This window comes from Rhinoraja longicauda, chromosome 14 (genome assembly GCF_053455715.1).
Source record: "Rhinoraja longicauda isolate Sanriku21f chromosome 14, sRhiLon1.1, whole genome shotgun sequence".
Taxonomy (NCBI): domain Eukaryota; kingdom Metazoa; phylum Chordata; class Chondrichthyes; order Rajiformes; family Arhynchobatidae; genus Rhinoraja; species Rhinoraja longicauda.
In genome coordinates this window covers 6,397,093-6,410,975 of record NC_135966.1, presented here as the reverse complement: position 1 = coordinate 6,410,975, position 13,883 = coordinate 6,397,093, and positions in this window count along the sequence as shown.

Below are 13,883 nucleotides of genomic sequence, written 5' to 3'. Positions count from 1 at the left end.
GACCATATCAACTCTACCGGATTCCCAGCAAGGCATTGGAAGAGTGGGCGCATGACTCGCGCAGCTGCCGGAACGAACCTATGGTAGAAATTAACCATGCCTACGAACTCCTGTAGCCCTTTTACTGTGGTGGGCCTAGGAAATGCCCGGATAGCCTCCACCTTTTCGGGCAAAGGGGAGGCGCCGGCAGGGGTAATTCTGTGCCCTAGAAAATCAAGAGCAGGAAGGCCGAATTGACATTTGGAGGGTTGGATAATGAGCCCGTGGTCTTGGAGCCGCTGGAACACGGTCCGCAAGTGGGCCTGGTGTTCCTGTACTGAGGGGCTGGCGACCAGGATGTCGTCTAAATAAATAAACAAAAAGGGTAAACCCCGGCCCACGCGGTCCATCAGTTGTTGGAAAGCCTGTGCCGCGTTCTTTAAACCGAAAGGCATACGCAACCATTCAAACAACCCGAACGGAGTAATCGTTGCAGTTTTCTGTATGTCCTCCGGTCGCACCGGGATCTGGTGGTATCCTTGCACCAAATCGATTTTGGAGAACACCACCGCTCCTTCCAGCCCAGATGAAAAGTCCTGTAGGTGCGGTATGGGGTAGCGATCAGCCGTGGTGACAGCATTGAGACGCCGATAATCGCCACATGGTCTCCACCCCCCAGATGCCTTGGAGACCATATGTAACGGCGAGGCCCACGGGCTGTCAGACTGACGGACAATTCCCATTTCCTCCATCTTCCTGAACTCCGCCCGTGCCACCACCAGTTTGTCTGGCGGTAGTCTCCTGGCCCGAGCGAAAACGGGAGGGCCTTCGGTGCGGATGTAATGGACCACGCCGTGCTTGGCCGAAGATGTGTCAAAACGTTGAATGAGCAGCTCTGGAAACTCCACCAGAATCTCAGCATACGAGTCGGGGGCCGCGACGACGGCCTGGACAGTAGGGCTGGGCGGGGAGGCGATTGTCGGAGCGACGTGCTCATCTTCGGCGGAGGGTCGGAGGTCGTTACCGCGGACATCAGGGACCAGTGAAAAAGCCCAGAGAAAATCTGCTCCCAGGATCGCTTGTTTGACGTCGGCTTTGATGAATGGCCATTCGTACATGCGGAGGCCTAACACAAGGGACATCTTCCGTATACCGAAAGTGCGAATTGGGCTGCCATTAACCGCGATGAGGGTGGGACCTGTCTTACCCGATCTGGTTTCGAGGTCGGTCGGCGGCACTATACTGACGATGGCTCCCGTGTCCACCAAAAATTCTGTGTCCGTGAATCGATCATGGACATAGAGGCGCCGGTTCTGGCCAATCGTAACTGCCCCTATGTACGATCGGCCGAGGCATTTCCCGCGAAGGTACAAGGCGAGCGGCAGTTGCGGGATTCGCTACCCCATCGTAGGTGATAATAGCACCAGCCGCGCTTGTGCGGATCTTTTTGGCGGGCTTTCGGAGAATTGGCGGGAGACGCGGCGCCATCTTGCCGTCGCTGTGGCGTGGTCACTGATGTCGAGACCTTGTTGATCGAACCGCTTGCCTTGTTTTTTGCCGCTATTAGCGCGTCCGCTTTCGCTGCATATGCTTCGGGGTCCTTAAAAGAACAATCCGTGAGCAGCATTCGGACATCCTCAGGAAGCTTCTCGCGGAATGCCTGTTCGAACATAGGGCAATCCGTATCCTCACCGGCTAGCATCATCATTTCGGACATGAGGACGGAAGGCAGTCGGTCTCCAAGATCCGGTAGGTGCAGAAGTTTTGCCGCACCACCATGCTTATTAAACCCGAAGATTCGCAGTAATACTTTCTTCATGGCCTCGTACTTGCTTTCCGCAGGTGGATTAACGATGAACCGCATCACGCGCGTGGTCGTCTCCGACGATAGAGCGCTGACGAGGTAGTAATACATCGTGGAGTCGTCCGATATCTTCTTTATATGAAATTGAGCTTCGGTGTGTATAAACCAAGATTGCGGTGCGTGCGTCCAAAACCACGGAAGGTGAACGCTTACCGCGCTTGACTCCGGTGTGCCCGGCGCGGCCATCGACAACGAGGCGTCGGCTTCCTGCATAGTCGGTGATCGTCCAGATCACGTCGGGGTCACCAATATGGCGAGTCCGAAAAGTTGTTGGTTGTAGAAGAAGTTTATTGCAGCCGCAATATTCGAATACAGAGTTAAACAACAAGGCAAAGGACAACCATCAAAAACTTACTGTCTTCTTCGAAGACTTCGCCGAACTGATATATCTGGCGCCAAAAGCGCACATGACCACGCTGGCCAATCCGCGATGTCGCTCCCTGGACCAATCCCCACGGTTGCGTTCCCACGTGACCTCGCTGGCCAATCCGAGGGTTCGACGACCTGGACCATTCTCTATGGTCGCTACATACCCCTTATTCTTAAACTGTGGCCCCTGGTTCTGGACTCCCCCAACGTTGGGAACATGTTTCCTGCCTCTAGCATGTCCAATCCCTTAATAATCTTATATGTTTCATTAAGATCCCCTCTCATCCTTCTAAATTCCAGTGTATACAAACCCAGTCGCTCCAGTCTTTCAACATACAACAGTCCTGCCATTCTGGGAATTAACCTAGTGAACCTACGCTGCACTCCCTCAATAGCAAGAATGTCCTTCCTCAAATTTGGAGACCAAAACTGCACACATTCAGGGGGGAGAAAGCTGTAAGAGAAGATGGGGCAGGATAAACCCCGGGCCAGTGATAGGTGGACACTGCTGAGGGATGTATGAACTAACTGCAGATGCAGATGCTGGTTTAAACCAAAGGTAGACACAAAATGCTGGAGTAACTCAGCAGGACAGGCAGCATCTCGGGAGAGAAGGAATGGGTGATGTTTCTGGTCGAGACCCTTCTTCAGACTCCTGGGGTCTGTCAGGGGTCTAAAGAAGGGTCTTAACCCGAAACCTCAACCATTCTTTCTCTCCAGAGATGCTGCCTGTCCCGCTGAGTTACTCCTGCATTTTGTGTCTTCAACTGAGTGGCATTGATTGGCAGATGGCTGGACAAGGGGCAATGATAAACAGGAGACAGAATGCTTTGAGATAAGGAGAGAAGAAGTGTGAATTTTGAGGCAGGAGGAAGGAATGCAGTTGGAAGGTAATGGAGCGGAGGTGAAAGTGGGGCAGAATAGTGGGATAAATGGGTACGCATCCAGGTGGGGCACAGGGAAGAGAGGGGAAAGGGTTAAAAAAAACAGAAGTAGGGTGGTTTCCAACACTGATTTCAGAAGCCTGTCGAGGCCAAGTCAAAGGATATTTTTAAGGCAGAGATAGATAGATTCCTGATTAGTACGGGTGTCAGGGGTTATGGGGAGAAGGCAGGAGAATGGGGTTTGGAGGGGGAAATAGATCAGCCATGATCGAATGGCGGGGTAGACATGATGGGCCGAATGGCCTAATTCTGCTCCTATCACATATTTCAAGTTCAATTCCTGATCCCATCCTTAACAAACCCAGTTAGCAAAGGAAACAGCAACCATCCTGATTAATGCCTGGTGAGCCGTGCGTTCAAGTGTCTTCACGTGCATGTGGATAGGATCCAGGCTCCAGTTTGATGCTCTCCATATGTGAAGCCAGGCAGTCGTCTCTGTTTAAGTTCACACGTGAAGAAAAGACATTTGGATAAAGCGTTAAAAGCTTCAGAGTGCCTCTGGAAGCGAAGCAATCATTCATGGAATTTTCAAGATGTCTGGTCAGAAGTAGAAACTTTTCACATAAAACATATCCTCTGCATTTACCGTGGTCCAGACTAAAACCTGTTTATTTCCACCAGTCCATTTTGTCCCCTCTTGACAGCACTGGCTCCATGATAGAGTACAGTTGCCTTGTGGGCGCGCTCCATACTGCTGTGACTGCTCCATCCAAGTCACCATTATTCATATGCAATCCCAGCTGGTTAGACGTTGACAGACTGCATGACTAATAGAGCTTTACCACTGAGACTTTAGAGGCTGTAGAGAGACTGTTTAAAATGTACAGAATAGTGAAAGGCTTGGATATAGTGATTTTTGAGAGGATGTTTCCACTCGTGGGAGAGTCTAGGACTAAAGGACATTGCTTTAGGAAGGAGATGAGGAGGAGTTTCTTTGGTCAGAGGGTGGTAAATCTGTGGAATTCTTTGTGGAGGCCAAGTCAATGGATATTTTTATTGGATAGATTCTTGATCAGTACGGGTGTCAGGGGTTATGGGGAGAAGGCAGATGAATGGGATGAGGGGGGGGAGGGATAGATCAGCTATGATTGAATGGCGGAGTAGACTTGATGGGCTGAAGTGGAAACTGGCCCTTCGGCCCTCCAAGTCCGCGCTAACCAGTGATCACCCCTTAGACTAGCAGTATCTTACACACCAGGGACAATTTACAATTATTTTTACCGAATCCAATTAACTTACAAACCTGTACATCTTTGGAGTGTGGGAGGAAACTGGAGATCTCAAAGAAAACCCGCGCAGATCACGGGGAGAACGTACAAACTCCGTACAGACAGCACCCGTAGTCAGGATCAGACCGGGTCTCTGGCGCTCTAAGGCAGCAAATCCACCGCTGCACAGTCTAATTCTGTTCTGTCCTGTTTTCCTATTGGGGATAAGCGGGTAATAGTTATCAACAGAAATCCTAAGCAATTTTTCTCTTCCTAACCAAGGAGCACTGATAATAACCATAAGCATTCCAAACACCGTTCCAGCTGGGATCCTTAATTCACCACAGATGATGGATCGAATCAATGAACGTTCAAATATGAAGGATCGGAGGAAAGGACAGCTGGTTTATAAACATTAAAAACCATTGAAATCTTCATGGTTCGAGCAGCTCAGCTGCTCTTTAGATAAACGTTCTGAATGTCAGACAATCTTCAAAACATGTTGAAAAAAATGACTTGACAACAGGCCTGCCTTACTGTTTATGGCAATACTTAATAACTCAGGAGGCCATTCAGCCCAGGGCCCTATACTGACTCACATCTTCCACAGGTGTATGGTAGAGCATATTGACTGGTTGCTTCACGACCTGGGTCGGCAACGCGAATGCCCAGGAATGAAGGAGATTACAGGAAGTGGTGGACACCCGGTCCAACACGAATACAGACCTCCCCACGTTCAAAGGAATCTACAGGAGTCGCTGCCTCACAAAGGCAGCCAGCATCATCAGAGACCCACACCACCCTGGCCTCGCTCTCAGTTCACTCCTGCCATCGGGAAAGTGGTACAGAGGAGTCTGAAAACCGTAACCATCAATTTCAAGAATAGCTTCTTCCCAACAACCATCACAACACTAGCAAACACTAACTCAACGATGAACAATGGACTGCCTTGGTTGGACTGAGGACTTTCGACTTTGTCCACTAATTTGGGGGGTTTTGAATTCATTGTATTTTCTTTTTGTTTATTATGCTATCTGTGAGTAATGTGCTTACAGGCCTGTTATACTGCTGAAAGTAAGAATGTTATTGTTCTGTTGTCAGAATATGATAACACGTGACAATTAAACACAGTTTACCTTTGACATCCATTAATCCCATTCCATCCCTCCTTACTTCCCTGCATATCATTTGACCAACAACTCCCCTTTAATTAACCTGCAAACCCACACACCCTGGCACCCCGGCCACTCCCTCTTCTCTCCTCTCCCATCGGGCAAAACGTATAGAAGTGTGAAAACGCACATCTCCAGATTCAGGGACAGTTTCTTCCCAGCTGTAATCAGGCAACTGAATCATGCTCCCACAACCAGAGAAGCAGTGCTGAACTACCATCTACCTCTTTGGAGACCCTCGGACTATCTTTGATTGGACTTTACTGACTTTACTTGCATTAAACGTTGTTCCCTTATCATGTTCTGTTGGCATTCATAGCAAGAGGATTTGAGTTTAGGAGCAGGGAGGTTCTACTGCAGTTGTACAGGGCCTTGGTGAGACCGCACCTGGAGTATTGTGTGCAGTTTTGGTCTCCTAATCTGAGGAAAGACGTTCTTGCCTTAGAGGGAGTACAGAGAAGGTTCACTAGATTGATCCCTGGGATGGCGGGACTTTCATATGAAGAGAGACTGGATAGACTCGGCTTGTACTCACTGGAATTTAGAAGACTGAGGGGGGATCTTATAGAAACATATAAAATTCTTAAGGGGTTGGAGAGGCTAGATGCGGGAAGATTGTTCCCGATGTTGGGGGAGTCCAGAACCAGGGGTCACTGCTTAAGGATAAGGGGGAAGTCTTTTAGGACCGAGATGAGAAAACATTTCTTCACACAGAGAGTGGTGAGTCTGTGGAATTCTCTGCCACAGAAGGTAGTTGAGGCCAGTTCATTGGCTATATTTAAGAGGGAGTTAGATGTAAACTAAACTAAACTAATCTTCTTTGATATTAGTTCAGTTTAGAGATATAACGTGGAAACAGGCCATTGGGCAAAAAGCTTTTATTTGCGTGCTAACCAGTCAAATCAAATGATACTACACTTTACATGGATGCAGTCAAGAAATATACAGGAACTACAGGTGCTGTTTTACACTAAAGATGGACACAAAATGCTGGAGTAAATCAGTGGGTCAGGCATCTGGAGAAAAGTATTCGGGTCGAGAACCTTCTTCAGACCCTGAAGTATCATTGAAGAACATGGATCAGTGATGTTTCAGGTCGGGGCCCTTCTTCAGACCAAGCCATACACAAGTACAATAAGTGGAATGAAGAGAAAAATATCATAGTGCAGAATATAGTTTCTCAGCATTGTGGCGTAACAGTTGCGGAGAAAATGTCCGATGCTTGCAATGAGGTAGGTAGGAAGATCGGGACTATACCGTAGATTATGGAAGTACTGTTGAGGAATCTGATAACAGTTGTGGCACATTGGCACAGCGGTAGAGTTGCTGCCTCACAGCGCCAGAGACCTGGGTTCAATCCTGACTACGGGTACAGTCTGTACGGAGTTTGTACATTCTCCCCGTGAACTGCGTGGGTTTTCTTCGGGATCTCCAGTTTCCTCCCACACTCCAGAGATGTACAAATTTGAAGGTTAACAGGCTTGGTATAAATGTAAATTGTCCCTAGTGTGTAGGATAGTGTTAGTGTGTGGGGACCGCTGGTTGGTGTGGACTCGGTGGGCCGAAGGGCCTGTTTCCGCGCTGTATCGCTGAACTAAACGAAACAGTTCAGCAGTCAGATTTGAAAACTGGCTCACGAACAGTTCCCAGGAATGGAGTCCGTTCGTAAACTTGGCACAGTAAAGTCGTTCGGTATTTTGTTTGTTGATACGTCACTGCAGAGGCACCTTAGGCAATCAGATAAGGCAATCAAAATACGGCCTCACCTACAATTGTCTCTGTGTGTGTGTGCACAATGTTGTGTGTGAATAAGCCTCTGGTAGCACCCAAAATTATTAAATGTGTAATGAAGAGAACTCACTATAAATAAAATTTGACTTCAGTGTTTCGGAGTCCAAACATCCATTTGTCTTTTTGAAAATGAATCAATTTTATCTTTCTTTATTCCATTTGCAGACTTATGTTAGTAACACGAAGCAAGTGTCTTGATTTGCCAGTATCTGGTTGCTTTCCCATCTAAGGATGTATTTAAGATTGTAAGATAACAGGCGCAGCGGTAGAGTTGCTGCCTCACAGCACTAGAGACCCGGGTTCGATCCTGTCTACGGGTGCTGTCTGTACAGAGTTTGTACGTTCTCCTCGAAACCTGCGTGGGGTTTCTTTGAGTGCTCCGGTTTCCTCCCACACTCCAAAGACGTACAGACTGAGAGTCACGAAGGGTCTCGATCCGAATAGTCATCTATTCCTTTTCTCCAGAGATGCTGCTTGGCCCGCTGAGTTATTCCAGCTTTTTGTGTCTATCTTCAGTTTAAACCAGCTTTTGCAGTTCCTTCCTACAATTTTCATCTCCGTACAGCATTGGGAATGCAATATTTGGAAACTAATACTGTCTGACTTCCCCAGAATGGCCCATTGTCACGCTAACACACTACAATGCCTAGACAAAATATAGTTGTATATTACTTTTTTTAAAATCGCCAGATGCTACAATATCAAAGCCACATCCTCCTCATTCAGTGATACTTGAATTGATCCATCCTAGCCCATACAATCAGCATTGTTAAATATTTCCTGTCCTGGCATTCTGCCAAACCACGAGATAAAAGAGGTGTGCGATGGAGAAGGTGAGCTGGATACGACAAAATCACCATAACAACAAAAAAAACATCGATAAACAAAGGAAGCTGTCTCCGCGGAACTGATTTTTCAACTGTCTCCGCGGAACTGATTTTTCAACTGTCAAGCTAATAAAAACTTTACAATGGAAACTGTGTTTAATGCTGAACTACTGATATGCATCTACAACCGTACGATAAGGGGAATAGATACAAATGCTTGGGATTGGTAATTACGTTTGTTATGGTTTGTGCAGAGCATGATTCAACAAAGGCGCAGCACAGTGGCGCAGCGGTAGAGTTGCTGCCTCACAGCGCCCGAGGCCCGGGTTCGATCCTGACCATGGGTGCTGTCTGTACGAAGCTTGTACCTTCTCCCGGTGACCGCGTGGACTTTTTCCGGGTGCTCTGGCTTCCTCCCACATTCCAAAGACGTGCAGGTTTGTATGTTAATTGGCTTTTGTAAATTGCAAATTGTCCCCAATGTGTAGGTTAGTGCAAGTGTACAGGGTGATCGCTTGTCGGCACGGTCTCGGTGGGACTACGTTTCCACACTGTATCTCCAAAGTCTAAAATCTCAATCTTAATTAGTTTAGTTTAGTTTAGAGATCAACAATTCCTTCAGTCTGCTGAGTCCGTGCCACCCAGTGATCACCCGCACACTAATTCTACCCTACTCACGAGGGACAATTAACCTACAAACCCGCACGTCTTTGAAATGTGGGAGGTAACCAGAGCACCCGGAGAGATACCTAAAGTTTGAAGAAGGGTCCTATCCATGTTCTCCATAGATACTGCCTGACCCGCCGAGTTACTCCAGCAGTTTGTCTTATTTTTTTGTAAACCAGCATCTGCAGTTCCTTGTTTCTACAAGAAATTCTCCTTGTTCTCTTGAATCTCTCTCAAACTTTTCCCTGCAACTTAAAATATATTAGATTTGTGAATTTACCCAGTTTCGCTGAAAGATTATCGGCCATGAAATATCAATGCTTTCACTCTTCTCAGCTGCTAAACAATCTCAGCCTTTCTACGAACCGCCGTGGGGGGGGGGGGGGAAAGAACAAAGGAGGACCTGGTGAGGGATACTTTGTAACTTTGTCCGCGCCCTTTATGTGGCAACTCTTTGCATACCTTGTGTGCGCAAAACAAAGAATATCACTGTGACATAAAGTATAAAGTCATAAAGTATCATTCATTGAATTTTATGACAAGTATAAATTGAGAGACATAACAAATAATTGAGGACATTTGTGCAAAGCAAGTTCAGTCATTAAGCCATTTTTAGTTTGTTATGTGTATATTACCTTAGAAAACATCTGATGTTAATTGGCACTTACGTCATTTCTGACTCAAAAATTACAATTAGATGTTGGATCAATATACTATGGAACAATAAAGTCTTAAAAATCCCTCTGGTTATGAACTTGAATGGAGAATTAAGTTGTTTTTGGACGGAGTTCGTCATCGCTGTTATAAATCTCAGAAGTGCATTAAATAGGCAGAATGACAGCTCCAGTCAACCAAAAAATTAGGTGGAAATCATTTCCAATATTCCAACTACGTAATCAAAATATCAGTAATGCGCAGTAACGTTGCCAGACCACACACATGGTGCAATAATAAAGAATATCTGGTTCAGTTACAATGGTAATGAACAGACATATGCCTGTGCATGTACATTAGTTTAGTTTAGAGATACTGCTCGGTCAGGTCTTTAGACTCACTGAGTCCGTGCCGACCATCGATCCCCATTCACACTAGTCCACTTACTCATCAACACCATACACACCAGGGGAATTTACAGAGGCCAATTAACCCACAAACCTGTTAGACTTTGTGAGGTTTTGTTTAGTTTGGAGATACGGCACAGAAACAGGCCCTTCAGCCCACCGAGTCCCTGCCGAACAATGATCCTATACACTAGCGCTATCCTACACACACTAGGGACTTTTTACAATTTTTTTTACTGGTTCCAATTAAACTACAAATCTGTGCGTCTTTGGATTGTGGAAGGATAGCGCAGCACCTAGAGAAAACCCATGCGGTAATGGGAAGAATGTATAAACTCCGTACAGACAGCACCCATAGTCAGGATCGAACCCTGGACTCTGGCGCTGTAAGGCAGCAACTCTACCGCTGCACCACCGTGCTTCCCATTGGCATTCAATAAATAAATGTCCCTTCCCTTTTTAATGCAATGGAATAAATTATGAGCTATTTCTTCCCGTCTTGCATTTTGGGTCAAAACATTGGTTCAAACATTGGTTCAAACATTGGTTCAAACATTGGTTCAAACATTGGTTCAAACATTGGTTCAAACATTGGTTCAAACATTCCAGCTGTTAAATTACACCGGGAAAATGCATATAAACACTGATTATATAAGTCATTTATTATTTAAAGAAGTCATTCATTCATGAAGTCTCCAAAGACTTAGAGTCGGAGAGTCATGTAGCATAGAAACAGGCCCCTTTGCCCAACTTGACCATGCCACCCAAGATGCCCGTCTAAGCTTGCCCTCTTTGTGTGCAGAAACAAGGAACTGGAGAGTGTCAGAAGGAACTGCAGATGCTGGCTTGGACCGAAGAGAGACACAAAGTGCTGGAGTAACTTAGCAGGTCAGGCAGCATCTCTGGAGAAAAGGATGGGTGACGTTTCGGGTCAGGACCATGGTTCAGAAACTGAAACAGAAGATCTTGGTTTTCAAAAAAAGACTGAAGAAGGGTCCCGACCTAAAACGCCACCCAGCCACATCCACCGGAGATGCTGCCTGACCCGCTGAGTTACTCCACCACTTTGTGTCTCGATATTTGTGAACCAGCATCTGCAGTTCCTCGTGTGTCCATACCTTGAGTTTATTCGCCTTACTTCTGAGGCCTCGAGAGTGAGTTTTAATTCCCATGCAGAATACAGGAAGAGGTCACTAAACTTTCCACATAATTGTTGCTCTGACATATAGAGTTGCTTGTTATGGCCATTGCTCAGCAACAATTTGTCTTTAAGCTGCGTGCTTGAATTAGATCCAGAGAGACAGCGCTAAGCTTTTCATGTGAAACATTTGACTCCTCTTGATCTTAAAAAGAGGGATGTAGTATTCATTGGTGCTTTCCTGGTCTGACTTTTGGGTGGCCAAAATGAAGTCATAGATTCCTACAGCGGAGAAACCAGCCCTTCGGCCTAACTTTCCCATGCCGACCAACATGTCCCATCTACACCAGTCCCACCTGCCTGTGTTTGGCCCATATCCCTCTAAAGGTGCCCTATCCATGTACCTGCCCAAAATGCTTTTTAATTGTTGTGATAGTACCCGCCTCAACTACCTCCTCTGGCAGCTCGTTCCGTACACTTACCACCGTTTGTGTAAAACAATGTTAGATGCAGCTGCAAAGGGCCAACTTGCAACCTTGTCCATTTGCTGGGCCAATACTTTTTAACGCACAGATGTGAAATACAGATGTAAAGCAAATGCCTTGGGCATTAACCCCAATGTGCTCCTACATTGTAGAAAAAATGAACTGCACTTGCTGATTAATACACAAAGTGCTGGAGGAACTCAGCAGGCCAGGCAGCACCTCTGGAGAACATGGATTGGTGGCGTTTCACAAAGTGCTGGTTTAACTCAGCAGGTCAGGCAGCACCTCAGGAGAACATGGATAGGTGACGTTTCACAAAGTGCTGGAGTAACTCAGCAGGTCAGGCAGCATCTCTGGAGAACATGGATTGGTGGGGTTTCGAGTCAGAACCCTTCTTTGGACTGATTGAGCCAGTAACTGATTCAGCAATTGATTCAGTTGCAGCTGTTATCAGGCAGCTGAATCATCCCACCACAACCAGAAAGCAGACCTGAACTACTATCCATCTCCTCGGTGACCCTCGGACTATCCTTGATTGGGCTTTGCTGGCTTTACCTTGCACTAAACGTTATCCCCTTATCATGTATCTGTACACTGTAAATGGCTCGATTGTAATCATGGATTGTCTTTCTGCTGACTGGATAGCACGCAACAAAAGCTTTTCACTGTACCTCGGTACACGTGACAATAAACTAAACTGTAATCTGTACAGTCAGTCTGAAGAAGGGTCCTGACCCGAAACATCATGTATCCATGTTCTCCAGAGACGCTGCCTGACCCGCTAAATTACTCCAGCACTTTGTGTCTTTTCTGCTCCATCATTTATCTCTCCCAGATTTTACATAGTCAGTTCTTTATACTATTATTCATAGTGAGACATTTTATATGCACGTCTGTCTTAGTTCTGTTCTGATAAGATGATTAATAAGTGATTAGTCATTCAATCTCCATTTCTCATGCTGTGTGAACTTTGAATGCACAGGGTTGAATTCACTGCTGTGACTCAGTGTGTCTGGTGCCTGATTAAACATGTGCAATTAGCTCATGTTTGAAATATTGCTCAAAGTGATGATGTAAACGCGGCACATTTAATGAGATCGAATGTTGGGTTCTAAGGAAAGGCTGCTAGACATTGTTGGAAGGCAGCCACGTGTGTCATTGTTTTGGGCGTATCTCTTACACAATTGAACCTCTGACATAGTCGGACGTCATGTCAGACAAGGAAGATCTATTCAAAGAAATCAAGATGTAACTTGCCAGAGTGAGGCCAAATGCAAATTGGAGGAACAACACCTCATATTTGGCTTGGGCAGCTTACACCCCAGCGGTATTTAGTGTTAATTTCCCTAACTTCAAGTAACCCTTCTCTCTCTCTCAGTCCTTCCCCAGCCTAGTCATTGTACTAGTTTCAATGTTGTCCTGGTGAGTTTCATTGTCTGTAACTTGTTTTCACCTGACCCCACAGCTAACAATGGCCTGTTTCCTTTATCATCATGACTTTTTTACACATCTTTCATTCATTTGTTCTATATCTCTCTATATCGCCATCCAGATTTCTCATTTCCCTTTCCTCTGACTCTCAGTATGAAGGGTCTCGACCCAAAACGTCACCTGTTCCTTTTCTCCAGAGATGATGCCTGACCCGCTGAGTTACACCAGCTTTTTGTGTCTTTGGTTTCAACCAGCATCCTTCTTACACAAGATGTAACTTGTAGTCTATAGTCCAACAGGGTATGGTGTGTGACTAGCCCAGTCAGAGAAGGATGAGTTCATTCTAAAGGCCTTGTCTCATTGACGTTCTGCAGAAGAAAGGAAATGAGCTGTGCAGTAAGCCAAAATGTAGGGACTTGTCGTGTCTGAAGAGGGGTTTCGACCTGAAATGTTACCCATTCCTTCTCTCCAAAGATGCTGCCTGTCCTGCTGAGTTACTCCAGCCTTTTGTGTCTATCTTCAGTTTAAACCAGCATCTGCAGTTCTGTCCTACACAATAAGTTTCTTTGTCTGTGGTTGAAGTATGTTCAATTTTGACAGATGTAATATGGGGATGGTATAATTGATCATAATTTTCATGGTAATGGTTTGGAGTCATGGGGCCATACAGCATAAAAACAGGCCCTTCGGCCCAGCTTGCCTATGCTGATCAAGGTACCCCAATTTTGTTAGCCCCATCTCTCTGCATTTGGCCCATGTCCCCCTAAATCTTCCCTATCCATGTACCTGTTTAAATGTCTTTTACACTCAACTTAAACCAATTTTAGTTTAGTTTAAGTTTAGTTTAGAGATACAGAGCAGAAACAAGCCTTTCGGCCCACTGAGTCCGCACCGACCAGCGATTTACGCACATTAACACCATCCAACACACACTCGGAACAATCTTTT